A 6,286-nucleotide genomic window follows, 5' to 3' on the forward strand; every position below is an offset into this window, starting at 1 on the left:
TAAATTAAAAGTTGATAATCAGAAAATAAAAATCAGAAGCACCCCTTCCCCGAGAAATTCCATTTCCACACACTAAATTATCTATGTGCACATCTTTTCTCAATCCACACATTTAGTAATTTGATTTTTACTTCTTTATCTCAGTCCACACACTTCAGATTTCAAATATACCATCACCTTCTCTATGCACATCCTCTCTTATGATAGTTGATTTTCTGAATAGGTGTGATATTTCATATACGATATTATAAATGAGTATAAACTAATGTGAAATGTCAAGTGAAAACGAGTTCGGATCCTCTTGCCGCATTTTCATCACAGTAATCTCTTTGACTTAAGCATTGCATCATTTTTTATTTTTATTTTTTTGCTACGTCTCGATAGTGATTCAACAACAGCGAGTTATAATATAGAGCAACCATGGGGACAAGCTTGCAGGGATATTGCATGAAACAAGTTCTAAAGAACTTGTAATGTCGTGCCATGGATTTAGATCCTCAAAGGTTGATAATTGTAATTGGAGATCTGATTTGATTTAGTAGATAATATGAATAGCAACTGTTGGTGGTGTTGGTTTTTTTTTTTTTTTTTTTGGATGATTGTCCTTTGTTATGATTTTCAAGATCGCATTCCTATGGTAATTCTTGCTGCTGTTCAAGGGAAAGCAGGAATTAGTGCCTTCCGCTTTGACTTTGCTGGCAATGGATAAGTTGTTGAGAGTGAAATCCAGTAGAATTATGGAGAAATTGTGAGATAAGTGGGTGAAATAGTAATTTTATTAAAGGATAAAATTGTGATTTTGAAAGAATTCATTAAGTGTATGAAGTAAGAAAATTTGGTGTGTGAAAATAGAATTTAACTTTTTCTTAGTTTCTAAATAATTAAATTTTCTCAACTTATTTAATTTATTTTTACCTAAAAATTATATAAAAATTATATCAAAGAGTCTCACACAAATTTTCAAATTAAAATAATACTCACCCCTATTATCATCGACCCCAAACATTATTAACCCCAAACATTATTAATAACTTTGATTAAATGAAAGGCAACATCCGTGTGCACCGCACTTGCCCATCCATCTTACTAGCAGAGAGAAATGTCGAGAAAACTCAAGAATTGAGAGAGAGAGAGAGAGAGATGTTGAGAAGAAAGCCCAGCAAAATCGAAGTCAAAGTTGAAGACAAAGAAGAAATCGAAGAAGCCCGCAGGCGCCCCACCGCCGCATCCGCCACCGGTACCGGCGCGGCCACTCTCCTCCAACACTTTGACCGGTCCTCGAAAGACCCCTCTTCCAAATCCCACGGAATCGGCCTCTCCTCCTAACCCTAGCAAATTTTGAAATCAATGGAGGTGGAAGTGAAGCTTCGTCTGGCCGACTCCGCCGCCCACCAGAATCTCGTCTCTGTCCTCTCACCCTTCCACCGCCAGACCCACCACCAATACAACTCCTTCTTCGACGGCGCCGCTTCCGAGCTCTCTTCTCGCGGAGCCGTCCTCCGCCTCCGCTTCTACGACCATGATGCCAGGTGCGTCGTCTGTCTCAAAGCCAAATCTGTGCTGGTCGACGGCGTGAGCCGTGTCGAGGGTGAAGAGGAGGAGATGGACCCCCTGCTCGGCCGCGACTGCGTGACGGACCCCTCCAAGCTTGCTTCGGTGGATTCGAGGATTATGAAGAGGGTGAGAGATGAGTTTGGGGTTGTTGGTGGAGGAGGAGGAGGAGGGTTTGTGTGTTTGGGTGGGTTTAGGAATGTTAGGGGAGTTTATGACTGGAATGGATTGAAATTGGAGGTGGATCAAACACTGTATGATTTTGGTACTTGTCATGAGATCGAATGCGAGAGTGCAGACCCCGACAAGGTCAAGAATTTGATTGAGGAGTTTCTCAAGGATAATGGGATTCATTATTCTTACTCAGAGGCTTCAAAGTTTGCAATTTTCCGATCCGGGAAGTTGCCACAGTAAGTCAATTCTAAGGCTTTTTTTTTTTTTTTTTTTTTTTTTTAATGTTTGTTATTGTTTGAATCAGAGCTTTATCACAATTTATCATCATTGGATGTATTTATGGGTATTTTGGGTTCTCTCTCTTGTATGTTAGTTGGAATTTGTGGGATTGGTTCTGTCTACATAAAGGTATGGAAAGTTCAGCTATTTAGGCCCTTCTTAACATTAGATAGCAACATCCTGAATAACACATTTCAATTTGCAAACAATATAATGGATCTTTTGGATTATTTTTGTGTATTCACTTGTCTGAATAAAAGCTTTAGATCTGCCAGATTGGCGATATTATGGGTCTTTTGGGTTATTTAGTTGTTGGTTATGTCCATATTTTGTATAGACAGTTAATTTTTTGGCTCCCTCACGTATTGGAAAACAATATAGGCATCTAGATCACGACTGAAACTAAACTTGAGAATGGCTTTGTCATCATATCGTGGTTGAAAGATGGTTAGGAGTACGGAGTGTACCATTTGAATTTAGAAGATTTTGTCGAATAAATAGCTAGTCAAGTTCTCCTTTTAGAGTAGGCTTGGTCATTCGGATGGTTGTTGAAACGTAGTTGACTCTGCGTCCTTGATGGTTGTTGAAACGTAGTTGACTATGCGTCCTTGTTCTGTCAAATGCATAAGAATTCACTTGTTATAGAAAAATTGGTAATAGACAGGTTTTGTGGCTCATCCTGTTTCTCAAGTTTTCCAAGAACTTCACCATTCTTTTTCCTTATGAACTCTGCAAAAATTTTAAATCCTTTATTTATTTACATTTTTTTTTGGTAGGTAAGTTACCAGATGTTACAATGAAGTTCATTACATGCCTAAAATGCAATACACCCTTCAAAAAAAAGAAACACTCCATAATTTACTTAATAGATTTAAATAAGTCCAGAGTTAGGCTAAATCAGTACAACATTGAATAAATAAATTTTAAATAAAGTTCTAATCAACACTACTAGGACAAGAAAACCAGCCCATAGTTAGGGGTGTAATTTTAGCCGGCCGGCTCATCCGGACTCGGGCCGGGCCGGGCCGGGCCGGGCCATGTCGGGCCCTGCGGGCTCCTGCCAAAAAATCAGTTCATAGTTTTCACCCAAATGCAGCCATGGTTTAAATCCACCTATGGGTTTTGGAACAAACCCAGTATGGATTTAAACAAACCAGCAACAACACTGCAGTAGCTCTTTAGCAATTTAGCAGCAGCACCGGCAGGCACACATGAAGATCGGTTAGCCAAAACCCTGGCTGTGCTGGAATAAAAATAACATCTCCGACATATTTATTTACATTTACATAGCTGCTGCTAGTGTATTTTTTTTTTTTTTTTCTTCCTTCCAATCAAAGGGGCATACATTCCCTTACCAAGCAATGCATTTAAGGACTAGTTTGAGCTGCAGATACTCTCTCCTGATTTAACATTTGTTGTAGATAATAGAGTTGATGCACATGAAGCATTTAGCACGATAATTAGAATTGTTATTTTGTCTCTTAACTCTAAATTCTTTATAGTTTGTGGAGGTGACTAAACTATTAGAACTTAGATGGTTGCCTAAGCCCACAAGGATATTTTTTAAAAAAAAATTATTGTCGAAGGCCCAACATTTCAAAGGCTTAATTAGATATGGTCTCATTTTGAAATTTAGTTTAAGGCTTCCAAAAACCTTGGGTTGCTACTGTGATTCAATTATTAAGCCACTTAGACTGTTGTTTGAGGCTCTCATGGAACTTAAAAAAAAAAAAAAAAATTGTCAATGACCCGAACTTTATGATTAACTGTGATTTAATTAAGTTAATGTTAGAAATTATAAATTATGTATATGAGAAATGAGAAAGAAAAAATAACAAAAAAAAAAAAAAAATATAGGGTTTGAAGGTAATACAGAGATTTCACATCTATAGTTAATGGAATTAACAGTTGCACTTTGGTCTAAAATCACATGAAAACTTTCTAGTTATATTTCAACAATAAGGGAAAAAATGATATGGCCTCAAATCATGAGAGGTGAAATGAATTTTGTCCATTTATATTATTGTCCCTTAAATTCAAAGTTTAGTAACCTAAAACTATAGTCCAAATTGTTCGACATTAAGGGTGTTTTTTAAAATAAGCTTTAAAGGATAATTTATTGATATTGTTCAACATTAAACTTGAATTAGGCTTAGTTGAAGGTTCACAACAGTTTATTTTTAATAATAGTACAGATAAATTATGCCACCAAATTATGTGTTTGTTTTAATAATAATCCAGATAAATCTTCAAATATTAACTTAGCAGTTGTAAATTTATATTGCAGTTAAATAATATCATAACCATTTTTAATTTGTATTATGGCATATGAATAAAGAATCAAAAGAGGTAAACAGTAGATTTTTCTTTAAACTGATAAAAATTTAAGTTAAACTTTAGATTTCAGATAGAGTTTTAATAGGTAAGATAATTTTTTTAATTTAGTTGTATCACCTTCGATTTTGAAAAATCAACCATTTGAATAGGTTTTTTTAAAAAAAATAAAAAATAAATAAATAAGTTGTAGCTGATACTTTCTACTCCTAAATTTTGAAGTTTAAAAGACCATGTAAATATAAATTAAAAAATAATAATCTAACAAAAGTTGAATATGTACCAACATGTTTTTTTTTTTTTTTTTTATGGTTTTTTGTTTTCTTTGGCTCCTTGTAGTCAATTTTCTTTTTTTTCTTTAAAAAAAAAAAAAAAAAAAAAGACCATTCAATGATTTCAAATCTCACAAATAAATTTATAATTTTATATAATTTGTAATGGGCACCCATTTTCACTACTACATTCTTTATAAAAATATGTGACATAAGTATTATGGGTTTCGACCCCGCTACGTAGCTCGAAAGAGTTTGGCTCGACACCAAAATGACGTCATTTTGGTGTCTTTTTTTTTTTTTCCCTATGTTTTTGTTGCAAAAGGAAGAAGAAGAAGAAGGGTAGAGGAGAAGAGAAGGAGAAGAGAAGGAAGGAGGAGGATTGGAGGGGGCATAATCACAGGGGGAGGAGGAGGCGGAGGTGGGGCCGAAGGCGACGGCGGTGGTGCTGCGACGATCTCTGGTGCTGTGACGATCGGCGGCGGCGAGGCGACGGCGGTGGTGCTGCGACGATCTCCTCTCCTCCTCTCTCTTTCTCCTCTCTCCTCCTCTTTCTCTTCTTCTCTCTTCTTCCTCTCTTCTCTCCCTCTTTCTCCTCTGTCTCTGTCTTCGAATTCGAATTCAAGCCAAAATCGGGCCACTTTTTTCGAGCTACCAGTCATTTTTGTATGGGTTTTTTATTTTAAAGTTGCTCATAGGCAATTTTCAGATTCCAGGCCACTTTTTTCGAGCTACCAGTCATTTTCGTATGGGTTTTTTATTTTAAAGTTGCTCGTAGGCAATTTTCAGATTCCAGTGCACTGCTCAACGTCTTTCACTTTTTTGAAAATTTAAAAATTCAGGAACTTTTGATTTAGATATCCATTTTAAATAAGATTTTTAATTTTAGATTCTTCTCTTCGAGATCTATGATGAATATAAAATTCTAGGGGCAAAAAAATTGACAAAATTTCATTGAGTTAGCTATCTTCGGTTAGTAAAATTTTTGAAATTTCTCTAAGAGAAAATAAGCAATTTTAAAATTTATCTAAAAGGAAATAAGCAATTTTGAAATTTATGTGAGAGGAAATAAACAATTCTAAAATTTCTCTAAGCAATTTTGAAATTTTTCTGAGAGAAAATAAGCAATTTAAAATTTCTTTGAACAATTTTGAATGAGGAGCAACAATAGAACCAAAAAAAAAAAAAAAAAAAGGGAAGCAAAAAGGATTTAAACAAGTACATTCAAAACAATGAGAGATCTTACCTAATACTTTCTTATCATAATCTTTAAGCTTCTACGTAAAAGGTGAGAGGGGTTAATGCCTGATTTTCTCAAGTATTAAACAATCATTGTAAACTTTGATAGCTATTAATCTTATGTAGAGGTGGCATTTGGCGAAGAGAACAATTTCTCATCAACAGAGCTAAAGCTGACTATGGGGAAAAAATTAATAAAAAAAATATTCCTCACAACACCCATTAATCTGAGAGCACAATTCCCTTGAACAAATCTTCTTCTTCTTTTTTTTTTTTTTTTTTTTCTGAGAGGAGAATGAGCAAAATATTTCAATGGCTATTGATTTTAATTTATTGTAGGAAACATGCATAGTCAAGAACCAACCAAAACCAAACAAACAAAAAATTCTTTTTTTTGTTTTTCTTTACATCTACTAGGTCACACTTTATCCGTCAAA

General features: G+C 35.0%; 1 pseudogene across 1 annotated transcript; it reads left to right on the top strand.

Annotated features, from left to right (window-relative positions):
- Nucleotides 1-1,041: 1,041 nt before the first annotated feature.
- On the top strand, nucleotides 1,042-2,151 carry LOC145791080 (triphosphate tunnel metalloenzyme 3 pseudogene; annotated as a pseudogene). The gene has a single exon (XR_014330729.1). The product of XR_014330729.1 is annotated as a triphosphate tunnel metalloenzyme 3 pseudogene (transcript).
- The last annotated feature ends 4,135 nt before the right edge of the window (nucleotides 2,152-6,286 follow it).

Source organism: Camellia sinensis, chromosome 5 (assembly GCF_055761805.1).
Source record: "Camellia sinensis isolate YWXY chromosome 5, ASM5576180v1, whole genome shotgun sequence".
NCBI lineage: Eukaryota > Viridiplantae > Streptophyta > Magnoliopsida > Ericales > Theaceae > Camellia > Camellia sinensis.